We start from the raw sequence: 16,098 nt of genomic DNA on the forward strand, positions 1-16,098 counted from the left end.
TTTAGGATATTATTTTGATTTACCTAGTTTATTCATTGTTAAATAAGCCAAGTGATTAAATTAGATTCACTTAGTATTGTTTGTTTGAATCTTCCCATCGATCTGTTAGGTCTGCAACTGGTCAATCTCTTATTGGCCATATATGCATACTATGCGTATTGCCTCGATATAGCCTTAATTCACAAGCATGGTAAATAGAGATGGATTCAGTGGCCGAGTGGAAAACGCTATGGCGTTTGAAGCAAAAGGTACTGGGTTTGTGTTTCAGAGTGAACATCAACAAGTCTGAGATGCAGGTACATCCAGCTGACGAGTCTCAAATAGGACGAAACGCGCGTCCTGTATTCCACTGCCAGCCACTATCTATATTTGCCTACTATTACTATTATTATTACTATTACTGTTATATTGGTATAAACGTTTATTGCATCCAATCTGTTTACTTTGTTTTGTTTCCATGTGAAATCAAATGTAACACAGGCAAATCAATCGAATTTCATTGTAAACCGACTAATGTAAATCATTGAATCAATTATTCACTATTGAATAATATTTTTGTTTTTGGTTATATCCCCTATTTTGTTTTCTTATTGTTTACTAGTCGTAGATAGAATAGATGGAAACAAAAAATCTGTCCAGTTACTAAGAGATTATTTTTTTATTTATGTCATCAGATTTAGAAAAACAATTCAACTCTTTCTGTTATATAGTTGAAATCATGAGTCAATTGAAGCTAGACCATTATGGAAAACTTGAAAGCACTGGACGGACGTTCCGTCCAATTGTGGGACTCGTCAGTAGTGCGCATCCACGATCCCGCCTCACAAGGTTCGAACTCAGGACCTATCACTTTCACGCGCGAGTGCTTAACCTCTAGATCACTGAGTCGGTTGGCATCCAATGGTGTTAATGTCTAACTTCAACCAATCCATGAAATTGAGAAACCGTTCACTATTGTCTTCAGTGAGTTGATATCTCATAATAGGACGAAACGGTCGTCCAGTGCTTCCTGGTTTTCCATGGTGGTCTAGCTTCAACTTACTCATGATTTCAACTATAAAATATAATTATATTGTGTAATGATAAAATCATAGTGAAAATGTTCGAATTGAGAGAACAAACCAACTTCCAACTGAAGAGGAAATTAGAGAAAAGGTGTTGGAAGTGGATAGGACATACATACACGGAAATCACCAGACAGCATCACGAAGCAAACTTTAACTTAAAATCCTAAAGGGTAACAGAATAGACGATGATCAATAAACACACCGCGTAGGAAATTGGGAGCGGACATCAAAAGAATGAATAGCAACTGAAAAGGATTGTCCAGAATAGAGTTGGATGGAGAATGCTAGTGTTCGGCCTATGCTCCTTCGGGAAGGGTAACAGTCGTAACTAAGTAAGTAACTTTAAGTAATGTCAGTAAACCAGTATTATATTTTTTCTTTTCTAAAAAAAGAGGTTGTTTACAATGAAAAATTCGCATTTTTCTTAACTAATTCAATTGAAAAAGTTACCTTTATTCTAATTTAATTAAAATAGATTTAAATTGAATAATTTTCTTGGATAATCAATGAATAGGACAATGTTATAGAATAAATTTAAATAAACCATGCGGCAACTATTAGTCCTACAATAGGACGAAACAGTCGTCCAGTGCTTCCAGGTTTTCCATGATGTTCAAGCTTCAATGGACTCATGATTTCAACTATAAAATTAGTGAAATCTCCACAAAACCCCCTTCTGATATTAGTAACGAATTGAATTATCCTGTCGACAATATTCAAAATCGAATTTTCATTAATCATGGTTAGTTTCTAGATTTTCTATGTCAATTGTTTCATGATAACCATTTGGTTACAGGTTGTTTATTAGTTATAGATTGTTGTTAACAATAGAAGCAGTAACCAGTGTAGTTCAACCAGGTCTGTTGGGAGATATCAACTTACCGATGACATTGGTGAATGGTTGCTCAATTAGATATTAACACCGTTGGATGCCGGCCGGCTTAGTGGTCTATCAGTTAAGTGCTCTGGCGCGAGACTGATATGTTCTGGGTTCGAATCTTGCGAGGTGGGATCGTGGATGCGCACTGCTGAGGAGTCCCACAGTAAGACGAAACGGCCTTCCAGTGCTTCCAGGTTTCCCTTGGTGGTCTAGCTTCAATCGACTAATGATTTCAACTATATAAAATAGAATCTATCTATTCAAACTAATGTGCGACATAACAGCAATATCGAGGCAAGCGAAACGGGATATACATTTACCGAATAAAAATGATCGAAATTCGGCCAAGAATATTACGAAAACAGGATAATTCACATCTTTTCTTCGGCAAAGGAAATAAGTATTATAGATGTTAGACGAGTTTTTGTTTATCTGAACTTAGCACACTGGTGAAAACGGGCTTGGCGTTTGGAGAGGATGATACTAGGTTCGAGTCTCAAATTTTACTTCAGCTGAGGTCCAGATAACTTTAGGTAACATATTCCAAATAAGATGAAATACGAACTTTGAATAGCACTACCAAATACAAACTGTTTATCGCTAATTTTTCCTAGTTACAATCCATCTTTTTGAAAAAGGGTATACATTAGCAAGATGATGAATTTCATTGCCTTTGTTAGAAATGATGAAGCTTTCACTGTCATTACCTGGAACTGTAATAAGAACTCTTCAATAAAATCCTCTATATCAGAGGACACTATACTGATAAAAATATCCATCAGAGCTCTAAATCTTCATCGCTAGATATTATGCAACAATATAAGTAGGAAATCTGACAATACTATCAAGTTACTCAAATTTAAAAAAGTACTGTACGAACCTCCATTCCAGAAAGCTCAAAGTTAAATATTGTCTCTTCTTAAGAAAAGTCGAGTGACAATATGATTAAAAGAGGGTATTTTAAATAATACATGATTGGAATCGATCAAAATTCATATTAGTCTGGATTAATCAATAAAACATACTGATCATCTTGTGGAGAACTCAGTAGCTGAGTGCATAATGTGATGGCGTTTGAAGCCAAAGTTATTGGGTTCGAATCCCAGAGTGAACATCAACTCTGAGATGCAGGTAAATCCAGCTGACGAGACCCAATTAGGACGAAACGCGTGTCCTGGATTCCACTTATAATTCTTGTTTATAATCAAACAACAAACTTTATCATTATCCGAAATATAAACCACTTAACATAGATTCAATGATTAGACACTTAATAAGATAAATACATTCCATTACATTTCACCATAGGTAATTGTCTTCTACAATAAAATGTATACATTATATCATGTTCTAACTCTATTTGAAGCCACTCTGGAGCTTCTACCCGTCTCAAACCCGGATAAACGAGGAGGATCGGGCATGGGTAGTAGCGACCCCATCACGTAGAAAACTAACTTACGTCTTGTCAATGGTAATAATTTTCTACTAAAATAATAAACCGGAAATTCATATTTCAAATGATACATTCCAAGGAATACTCATTTTTCATAAGGAAAAAAATGGATATAGTGATAAGTCTCAAGAATAGGGTGGTGCAGTTAAGCGAAATCTAAAAGAGAATTTCCGTGATATATAACAACCAGAAACAAAAAACAGCAGTTATTACGTCATTAAGATAATCATTGCTTATAGGTAATAATACGGAATCAGTTCTTCAAAAAAAGATTAGAATGAATTCCAGCGGAAATAATTTATAGTTTTGAAGATGGAAATCAAATAAAGGGCAATTTTGAAGGATAGATTGACTATCAGTATACTCTAATCCATCTCTGTCTTGAACAATCCTTTCTACTTGTTGTTCCCACTTGCTATTCATCATATTCATGTTTGCTTTCAATTCTCAACACAGTGTGTTCTTTGGTTTTTCTCTTTTCTGTTTCCATTCAGGATTCCAAGTTAGCGTCTATAGCTCTTCTGAGGCTACTGCTGGTTCCAGGCCAGAGTAAAGAAGGAGGGTTGGGAGTGACGTTAGCATCTCATCCTGTAGAAAACAAACTTGCTAAACAATCGCTAATGTTGAACCTATTAGTATACATATAATCCATTATAATTTAGAGGTGAAGTTCAATATCTCCCATAGCTAAAATGATTTAGAAGGTGAATAAATAGAAACAGTTATTGTCACATTGAATAGTTTTCTATTAAGTCGTTGAATTTCAAAGACGTTATAAACTGAAGATTGACTATAATCAAAGAGGGATAGTGGTTATCAGTTAAACCCAGGATGCGCGTTTTGTTCTATTTGGGACTCGTCCGCTGGATGCACCTAGATCAAAGAGTTGATATCCACTCTGAGACTCGAACCCAGTACCTTTCGCTTCAAACGCTATCGCGTTATCCACTCAGCTTCTGAGTCGTGATAGTCACCTGCTTGTACCTTCGTGGATTTCACTGCTAGCCACTATCCATCATTCCTTATAAGGCTTGTGAGTTCAAGCAATATCGAGGCAATCCGCACAGGATGCACATATGCCAACAAGAGACTGATCAATTGCAGTTTTAAATAACAATGGGAAGATACAAGTAAACAACGCCAAGTGAAGATAAACTAGTTTGCTAAATTTAGATTGATAAAGTAAAATTTTATAATCAATGTTTTTAATTTTCATCAGTTCATGATATTATGTGAATGCCTCTTGTTACTAATGGTTTGAAATTTATTCACTCATTATAGATGAACTCCTTTAATAACTGCTTCTCAGTATAGGACTGAAAATTCAAATTTAGGTTTATGTACATTAATGAAATTCTCATCTTCTTAATCTTGTTGTTTTGCGTCAAGGAATCGCTTGTTGTCCATGATCATTATCCTTCACAAAACCCCCTTCCAGTAATGATCATATGCTTACTAGTGACTGGCTCCATGAGGTATTTCCTAGAGTTCTAGTAAGAAGTAGTGACCATTGGATTTCAACCACGTCTGTTGTGAGATAGGAACTCACTGAAGACAATGGTGAATGGTTGCTCAATTTCATGGATTGGTTGAAGTTAGACATCAACGTCGGTGGATGCCGGCTTAGTGGTCTGGTGGTTAAGCACTCGCAAGAGAGACTGATAGTACCTGGGTTCGAATCTTGCGAGTCGAGATCGTGGATGCGCACTGCTGAAGAGCCCCACAATAGGACGAAACTGCTGTGCAGTGCTTCCAGGTTTTCCATGGTAGTCTAGCTTCAATTGACTCATGATTTCAACTATATAATATTTACTTTATAGTCGTCAGATTTTACTGACACGTTCTATAATATTGTGCCTAGCTACTTTCGATTGTCCCCATTAGTATTCTTATTCACTACATATCCACCTTTTTTCTTCAGTTATTTAATCAGATTAATGTTTTCATAATCATATATTTGCCAGAAATGATTAATTCTATCATGGGATTATAAAACTATAAACTTAACTGGAGGGTAATTGATATTGAACACACAATTCAATTAATATAAAAATAAGAAATTATTTCCTTGGAAATAAAAAATAATGATAAATGATTTTATCCCGTGACAAATTGGTTACTAATATAAACATATATATATATGAATATGCATTATACTACTTAAATGAACACTGTAAGTAACATTACAACAAAAGGTGGACTTAATCATTTTAAATCAATTGAGCATTGCATAGACTATATACTACTTAAATGAAAACTGTAAGTATCATTATTACCATGATTGGATTGGATCATTTCAAATCAATTGGGTATTGAATAGATTATTATTATTATTATTATTATTATTAGTAGTAGTAGTAGTAGTGTAGTGAACAAATCACTTGTGGGGACAATTGAATGTATTTAAGCAAACATTACAGACAATCTCACTAAAATATGAACAGTTAATTTATAAAATAATCATCAATTGTCTCAATCTTTACTGTCTCTTCTGTAAATATCAATCCATCTTCTCTGATTTCATTGTTCATGCATTTTCATATCGATTGCGCTTCATTTCAGTTCTTTCCTCATCGATCTTCTGCCAAAATACATTCTATGTCTGACCATCACCATATACTACTTATGTGGATATAAGTAGACCATACCACAGTAGTAGTATTATTATTATAAATAAAATAAAAGTAATATATATATATATATATGTAGATATCTCAATGAGTAGAAAAATTAGATTTTTTTCTGATGTTTCGTAACTTAATGTAGGAGACTTCTTCAGAAAATACACAACCAAATAAGAACTATTTAATAAAGATATATTCTTTTAAGTATAAAACTAACAAAATGAAATGGAATCAGGAAAGATCACGTTTTTTCTTTCTTTTTTTGAAAAGAATGGAACAGAATAGAGAATCAATAAAATATGATCTATTTAATATTAAGATATACTTGAATAAATGCTTTTCATTATGAAATAGCGGAGAAACGACAACGAGGTTGCTGAAAACCTTCGGAATAGGTGTTGCCCACAAACTAACAAAATCCTTCCATTCAATCTTATGAAAACCAAAGGATGAAATGACAAATGAAGACAAACCAAACATCATCTACAAAATAAATTGTGCCAACTGTGACAAACACTAAATTAGATAAAGCGGCCGCCTTCTTCATATCCGCTTGCATGAATACCAATTAGCAGTCATACGCCATGACATGTCTCCACTCATATCAATACACGTGTACAACTACGGACACACATTTGACTGGAAAAATGTGGAGATTTCTGACAGTGGCAACTCCAAAAACACTAGACAATTTTAAGAAGCTTGGCACTCAGGTCAATCAGAAATAAACAAGCACATTGCAATCAATCTAATTTATCAAGTAATCAGGAAAATTATGCAGAAACATAGGAACAAAAATCAAACCAACGGAAGATACAATCAAAACAAGGAAATAAACAATGACAGATTTAAGGGCAACAAGAATCAATCAACATCGAGATACACAGTACAAGCTTTGAATCACATGTGGAGAATTTCAAACACTTCACTTTCACCGAAAGTTTGTTCTGATGATGTTGTTCAGAAAGACTATGAAATCTCCACAACCAAACCAGCCAGCTCAGAGAACAAAACTCCATCAAAGTTTTTCATCATAGATTTTGACTAAAATTATCAATATATAATCACAAGGTAAATTAGTACAAAACTGAGAATAGCTATAAAACATAGTATAAGAATTAGATTGAATAGTCGACAGAATAAACCAACCTTCATCAAAAGAGGAAATTAGGAAAAGATGTTAGAAGCGGATGGGAAACAAATTAAGAAAATCATGAAACTGCACTGCGAGACAACCCCCCAAGAGTGGGGATCGTACGTTCTCCCTCTCCAAATACCCTCACACGGCCACGCGTATATAACCACTGCCAGGGAAGTCATAATCACCACCTTCTCATGCCAGGGGTGTTGTTTACAAAATTGAGAGGATCAAAAGCGAATGTCCGGCACTTTAACCGGGTTGGTGGACACGGAAAGTCCATCTAGGGGAGTTGGAAAACCCTGATTCCAAACCAATGGTGCACATGGGCTCCAGTATCCTGAGGGAACAAATGGCGTATGAATCAATCGTTGGTCACCAGATACCATGGAACTGCATCTCCTCACGATGCTCCACTGCCTTGTGCATCAGACCTTTATATAAAAGGCTCCGGATGTAGCCCTCCAAGAAAACCAATTGCTTCAGTTTGGCACCTGAGCAGTATCACAGCCCTCACACAAATCTCATTTGATTTTTGTGGCGCATATATATCTAGTGCCTCTATGTACTAATATTTATGTATTTAAATAAATAAAAATAAATAAATATTACGAGGCAAGCGTTAACCTGCAATCCTGAATGGAAACGGAAAAGAGGAAGGCCAAATAATACATTATACTGAGTTGAGAATTGTAAGCAGACATGAAAAAAAATCAATAGCAACTGGAAAGAATGCATAGACGTTTATAGAGAAAAGTATTGAGCTCAAGTCATAATGTGAACATCAATACTAGAATATAGATTTATCAAGTGAACAACTCCTATTTAAAATGGACGATAAATCCGATAAATCGATCTAATCTAACAATCCTTGTATTGGTTATAATAGTAGTAAGTGTAACTGTAACAGGTTTAATCAAAGAAAATAATCCTTATTGACATGATGAGCTGAAAATGTAAAATTACATTTTCAATAATTGCCATTCTCATTCAACATTTACTTCCATTTTGAATCCAATATGATAATTATTCAATGTAATATATGTTCCTTGTTTTAAGTGTACTATCTCATTCAGTTCAACAGTGATTTACTTCATTGTGATGCTTATTCCATCCAGCTGAAGAGGAAATTAGGAAAAGATGTTGGAAGTGGATAAGACATACATTAAGGAAATCACCAATGTGCATTACAAAGCAATCTCTAACTTGGAATCCGGAAGGGAAGCCGAAGAGAGGAAGGCCAAATAACACATTACGTCGGGAGATTGAAGCAGATATGAAAAGGATGAATGTTAACTGGAAAGAACTGGAAAGGAAGTCCCAGTACAGAGTTGGATGGAGAATGCTGGTGAGTGACCTATGCTCCTCCACGAGGGGTAACAGGCATAAGTAAGTAAGTAGATGCTTATTCAAGAAGATATGGTATTCTTTGTATTAAGTTCACATGAACTATGTTAAACATGATATAGAGCATGAAATCTTCTTGTAACCTCATATATGTGACTTTTTCCCAGTTAATTATCAATGCGTGTACAAGTCAATACAGAAATAAGTGTATTCTCGTCTATGGTCGTTGTGTTTGTCCTGAGGTGGATAAATCTTTACTTTTACCAGCCTTTGATATTCTTAATTCACATCATGGGATTTTTAGTTGATCGTCATTCATGTATTAGTAATACGTGACACGGATATAACACGTATAAAATATTCATAGTCAAAGTTAGAAAGAAGGTATTTTTTGTGGAGATCTCAGTATTTTCATAGTTGAAATCATGAGTCAATTGAAGCTAGACCACCAAGAAGGACCTGGAAGCACTGGATGACTGTTTCGTTCTGTTGTGGGACTCCTCAGCAGTGCGCATCCACGATCCCACCTCGCGATATTCGAATCCAGGACCTGCCAGTCTCGCGCCAGAGCAATTAATCGATAGACCACTGAGCTGGCCGGCATCCAACGGTGTTAATATCTAACTTCAACCAATCCACGATGTTTGAGCAACCATTCACCAAAGGTAAGTCAACAAAGAGAAATCCATAAAACATCAAACATTTAAAATAAAAATCCGTATAAAGTTGATTTGAAATAGTGTAAACATTTACTCAACATTTAGTTATGTGATTTTACTGTTTCAATAAAATCGTGAACCAATCAATGTCAGATCATTATTGTAAACCTAATAGCACTGAACGCTCATTTCAGCCTATTATGAAATTCTTCGTCAGTATAGATCAACGATCCTCCATGGGGTGACTCAAACTCACGAACTTTGATCTTGCACGTGAACTCTTAATCTTTAGAACAGTGAACCAGTATCGATCGGTGTCAATGTCTAACGTCAATCAGTTCATGATGTCTCTCGACCATCTTCCCTTGTCTTTGGTAATCTAACTATAGAAAGCTTTCATTTCATTTGAAACAGTATCACAAAAGTATAATGTGTTTTATATAGAATCTACTTTTCTTATTAAACCATTAAATTGTATCCATTAAGTTTCTTATTATAACTTTGTTTTACTGTTATTCCTTTCAAAATTTTTTTATTCAATAAATGATACTACTTATTTACTGGAAACTTTATTCTTAAAACTATTCTAGTGCTATTCATAATTTTAAATGTTGACATTTTAACGAAATTGTTACTTTTACTATTTCTAAAGGAATATGAGTGAAGATGATGAATTAGTTAGAGGTGATCAATAATAAAACTCCTGACTTGAGAAAAAAAAACAAAAACAAACTAAATACGTAACATAATACTACTAAGTTGTACAGTATGTAGGGTAGAAATATTATTGTAATAGTTGAGATCATGAGTGAATTGAAATTAGACTACTATGGAAATACTGGATGAGCACTGTTGAGGAGTCTCATACTAGGATGAAATAACCGTCTAGTGCTTCAAGGTTCTCAAATACAACATGGAGAACACCAACCAATCCAATCACACTTGATGGTAAAACTCTGGAAGAGATGGAAACATTCACGTACCTGGGAAACATCATTGATAAACAAGGAGGATCGGATTTAGATGTAAAAACGAGGATTAGCAAAGCAAGGACAGCATTTCTACAATTGTAGAACATATAGAACCCAAAACAACTGTCAACTCACTTTAAAGTAAGAATCTTCAATACGAATGTCAAGACAGTCAGTTCTACTGTACGGAGCTGAAACATGGAGAAATACTACATCCATCATCAAGAAGGTACAAGTATTTATAAGTAGTTGTTTACGTAAAATACTCAGCATTCACTGGCCGGATACTATCAGCAACAGCGTTTTATCGGAAAGGACAAACCAGATTCCAGCTGAATAGGAAATTAGGAAAAGACATTAGAAGTGGATCGGACATACATTAAGGAAATCACCAATGTGTATCACGAGGCAATCCCTTACTTGATTTCTCATGGTGTTCTACCTTTAATTGATTCATGAATTCAACTATTAAATACATCAATTCACAATAAATATGATCACAAACCCCCTAATAAATCATATCACTCTGAACTGTGGTTAATCAAGCGATAATGCCTGGCATTAAGAATTTATTCATATAATAATCAATGAATTGACTGGCAATTCACAAATCATCAGATCAAAACATCACTATGAAATTGACACATTGAATTTTATTTATTCTTCAATGTTCACTTTATTATCATTATTAATGGCTTTACCCAATATTATATTCTTGGTACAATATAGAATTCTCAGCACGAAGTATTTCAACAACTTTCCTTTCCATAAGGGGTTTTTGTGGATATTTCAGTATTTTCATAGTTGAAATCATGAGTCAATTGAAGCTAGACCACCATGAAAAACATGGAAGCATTGGACGGCCGTTTCGTCCTATTATGGAACTCCTCAGCAGTGCGCATCCACGATCCCGCACCCGCGAGATTCGAACCCAGGACCTATCAGCTTCGCACCGGAGCACTTAACCGATAGGCCCCTGAGCCGGCATCCGACGGTGTTAATGTCTAACTTCTACTGATCCATGAAGTTGAGCAACCGTTCACCAATTGTCTTCAGTGAGTTGATATCTCTACAACAGACTTGGTTGAACTCCGCAAACTTTCCTTTTCTTATTTCTTGATTCATCCTGACGACACACATAAATCTTGTAGTGATACTGAACAATCGTCACGTAAATCATTCAACCAGAATTGTTAAATTGTGATTACACCACAATTACGATTCTTATTCAGGCTTATTAGGAATCGAAGACAGTCCACCTCGCTAGTTATTGATTGCCAATTATATCTTAGAAGTTCAGGAGTCGAGATCTAAATAATGTTCATTCTTTTCATAACATACTGACAGCCATCATGATGTCTATGATTGTATTGTTTTGTAACTTTTACAGCGAATAGTCGTAAACTTTTCATAAACGCACTTGAGTAGGTTATACGAATAATAGATACAATGATGTATTAAAGCAAACGAAAACAGTTAACTTGTTGAAATATCTAGATGGGAGGAACAGGTAGTCCAGATATTCTCTGTGGTGACGACACTTTACCAACTGACATTATCTCTGGATTACTTTGGACTAGACATTTACAACAAATCAAATGATAATCGTCAACATAAAATGCATAAGCGGAGGCGAAATCATTTTTCATCTCAACACGTTTGACAGAATATACACAATACTACATTTAGTTTTCATTCATTGAAAAATCTAGGTTCATAATAACAAGGAAAAACTACTGCCAACTACGTCGAGAAAACGACTGGCTTATCAGAACAAGAAGCTAATGTTAAAAGCTTAAAAGCATTAGAGGATTATTGTCTTATCATAGTACATCAGAATACAAAAAATGAATGAGAATCAAGTTGACAAATCATTTCACTAATCAGCGATAGTATGCAGTGTTTCGCAGTTAGATATTTCGCTCGAACATTTTCATCTTGATAATATGATGGGTGGTTGTCTATTGATTGTTGAGTATTCTCACGCTCAAAACATAACGACATTTCCTGCAGACCTCCGTTTCCCAATGTTTGAATTACGGTCTACTGTCACTGCTGTGCTACAACACCATATGTAATTGACTTAGTCGAATAAATAGTCCACTTTTGCCCCCCCCCAAGTGAGTAAATGTCGGATGCACAGAGTGTGCATATTTCAAAAAGTTGAGTTTGGTCTTAAACCCTTATTAAATATATGTTACATCAATATTTAAATACACAAGTCCAAGGTTTATCCACTGTATAGTATACACAGAGCCATAAATGCAGTAAGCATTATTATCGCCTCACTATAAAATTTCAACACTCACAGCATTTCTGAATTTTCTAACGAGGTTTTTAAACCCCAGATTTACGACGAAGTGATGCATCAGGGTAATCTCAGTTGACCGCTTACGTTGTTCCATAGAAGAATTCTGACTAGGGAACACTACGAAGACGTTCTAGTTGGATTTCTGTTTCCCACGTTCATAATGCCATAGATTTAAAAATAACATCAATGCGCCTGTTGGGTCTATCGAAGTGTCCAAATCACCCAACTGAGATACGCTCAAAATCGAAGTTCACAAAACAACGATTTGTCTAAAATAGCGATTCTTTATTGAATAATGAGCAAAATTTAGTTACAAACCTCAACTTCTAGGGCGTCTGTAGCGCTTAACGCTTCCTTTTGTATGAGATAGAAAAGTTTCAATAGTGCGAAGGACAGCTGATAGCTGTGTTGAAACTTGGTTACAGTTTATCAACAGGTAAAAACCGAACCAAGAGCAAACAAAATGGAAACCGTTGTGTTTAAACAAGAGTTAAACAAATGTACGAGATTGTGATTAACTGCCACAGTGATTGAGATATAATAATTAGGGTGATAAATACAATAAATGTTATATGTAAAGATAAATATTTCAGAATATTACATGACTAACTTGCTTTACAACATGAGCTTAAAAATTGCTGAAAATAAAACTATCTACTGAATGTATATAAGTAGTATAAAACAGTACGCGAAAAAGTTGAAGAGAAGCGAATAAGAACAAAATGTAAAACAGACTTAACAGCACGATCAAATGCATGTAAGTGTTGTATGCAAAATGCCCTCTCCTCAAAAGATAGCTGAAACAATTTCAGCACCAGAATACTTATATTATTTCATAACAGTTTTTCTTAGAATTTAATACTACGGTCAGTTCAGATATCGTATGATGATTTTTTTCTTCGTTTGAACTAATTGTAAGAATTAGGATTTAAGACAGATGATAAATTTCAAACCGGAGAAAGCGATACGTTTAAGGATCCAATGGAACTTCAGCTGAGGACAGTCTTAGGACGTTTTCAAATAATTATTGCGAAACTGAAATGTTTTCTAACATTTTAGATGAAATATTCTACCTTGTAGGGATAATGAAGTATAACCAGTACAGACAATGTAGTGCTGCGTGGTTCTCGTCTTAGTTGAAAGCTTAGATTAATTGAAATATCACTCAATACTAGTCAAATTATCAAACAAGCTGAAAGCATCCATTAAACAGATGACATCTTTTATTTGAAGAAACTTTGCTTTTCTGAAAACAATGGCAATAATACGATAATGTTACATCTAGAGCTTGATTCTTGCTATGCCGCGTACTACTAAACTACTTGAGCGATCGAACCCGCTACGTCGCAAGAGAGAAGACAGAAGACTAGTAAGTAGGAATTTTATTCTCCAAATAGTGTCAAAACATAGTACAAAAATCTCATGTATTTATAGTTATTGGCTGAAAGTAAATCATCATTTCAGACAGCCAATAGGCACGTAGGGGACCCTTGTTATTCATACAATAGGGAAGCTGCACGTCAACACTCTAGAATATTCCTCTAGCGGTGCTCGGATGGAGTGTCTCCGGCTCCTTCTAGGCTTCTTGAGGCTTCCTTGAGTTTACTAACGAGCCATCCCTACAGATAATGTCTGATATATTTGACGAAAAATCTGTTTGGACATCCAGGGATATTGTAATTGGTTCATAATATTTTTCTGTCACAGTATTATTACTGAAAACATTTATATGAAGGTTACTAGTAGCCTCAATTTCTGAAAGTGAAGTTTGTAACGTATTATGTGTACCTGGTACTTTTAGTTCGTCAGTACCTATGCTCAATCCTCAATCATTTGATCCTGTAATCATCACTGACGTTAGGTACACCATTATTGTTTCGGACTGACTGTATCCTAATTGAGGTTCCACCAGGTCAGTCTTTTATTTTCTCTACAATGATTCCTCTCATTTCGTTATTAATTGACATTTGCCCACAGGGTTTATTGAGATTAGTTTCATCGACCTTCTGATTGTATTTTCAAATTATTACCCACTTTAGGAAATCAAAGATTCTAATTGGTTACTGAAACCTCACTGATGAGGCTAACATTTCTCTTAATTTCAGTAATATATGAAAACATCTCTTTATGTCTTTTGTGTACTTGAATTGTTTAAGTAGTATATACATTATCTCTAAAATAATAATCCAAACTATTAACTAGTTGAAATGTATCGTTGCATTTACCAGTGACTAAACAAAGAAATCACCTATATACGCAACAAAGTAATTATTCAAACCAAATCTTCAACCTTCGCTTTGGTCTTATTGATTGAAGTGAAATCAAGTAATGGATTATGTGAACCGCGAAATCCGAAGATTATGGATATATGTTCCCAAGTAAACGATAATCTGAAATTGTAAGCAAAGATGGAAGGTGGCTAGCAATGGAATTCAGGACGCGCGTTTCGTCCTATTTGGGACTCATCAGCTGGATGTACCTGCATCTCAGAGTTGATGTTCACTCTGGGACTGGAACCCAGTACCTTTTGCTTCAAACGCCATAGCGTTATCCACTAATCTGAAACGATATAAATTCCCAGTACATATTAAATTTCGATAGGTTTTTAACTAACACAACCCACTGAGAGGAGACGTAATTATGAAATATTCTCTGAATAGATCCATACCATACTGACAACTTTCATATGAAAGGAATGTTAGTAGATTGTTAGAAAGTCACTCACACATATCACGAAAATGTCTTCAACACATGACTCAGGCTACTATCTATGAATATTAAGTAGTATGTAATAGAACAAAATCTAGAGAATGAGACGAAAATTGAATCAGTTGTTTATTTCTTCTTAGCCAAAAATATGAAGGGATAAGGTCGAGGGATCTTGGATGAGAGTTCTGTTGTGTTACTAGTTTAGCGTTTGAAGATTAAAAACCTATATCATTGAGTACCACAGTTTGAGAGGGTATTTTTCAATAACAACAGTTAAAATCTTTTAAGATAAAAGGAATCATACTACATTTTGAATTATTATTCTACCATATGTCCTGCATGAAGATACAAGTGTTTATCAACAGTTGTCTACGCAAAATACTTCGGATCCAGTGGCCAGTCACTATCAGTAACAACCTACTGTGGGACAGAACAAACCAGATTTCAGCTGAGGAAGAAATCAGGAAGAAGCACTGGAAGTGGATTGGGCACACTCGTGTTCAACCCTTTGTTGATTTTAGTTAAAATACATAGCTCACATTTAATTTCATCAATATATTCATTAACTTTATGTCATTTATTACAATGCAAATTCAAAAAACATGAAAATACAAAATGCTTACAGGTCATACAGATTTCAAGTATTTACATATATGAGCAGAAAAACGAAGAGTATAGTATGTGTGTGTAAATGGAACTTGACCTTTGTCCAAGGTCGCTGAATAACAAATGATTCAGCTGTTACGGCGAGACTATAATTTATGGACGAGCCAATCAGAAGCGTCTGAGGGATTTCAAGGTCACGGCGCCAATTTCAGTACCTGATGCTTATGTACGATCGGTTCACAGAGAATTTTAGAGAAGACTTGACAATTAAGCGGCTACAACAAATGAAACTACTAAGAAGTTCCTGTAATTGTAATTACGAGTATTGAATGA

This window comes from Schistosoma mansoni, assembly GCF_000237925.1.
Source record: "Schistosoma mansoni, WGS project CABG00000000 data, chromosome 3 unplaced supercontig 0174, strain Puerto Rico, whole genome shotgun sequence".
Lineage (NCBI taxonomy): Eukaryota > Metazoa > Platyhelminthes > Trematoda > Strigeidida > Schistosomatidae > Schistosoma > Schistosoma mansoni.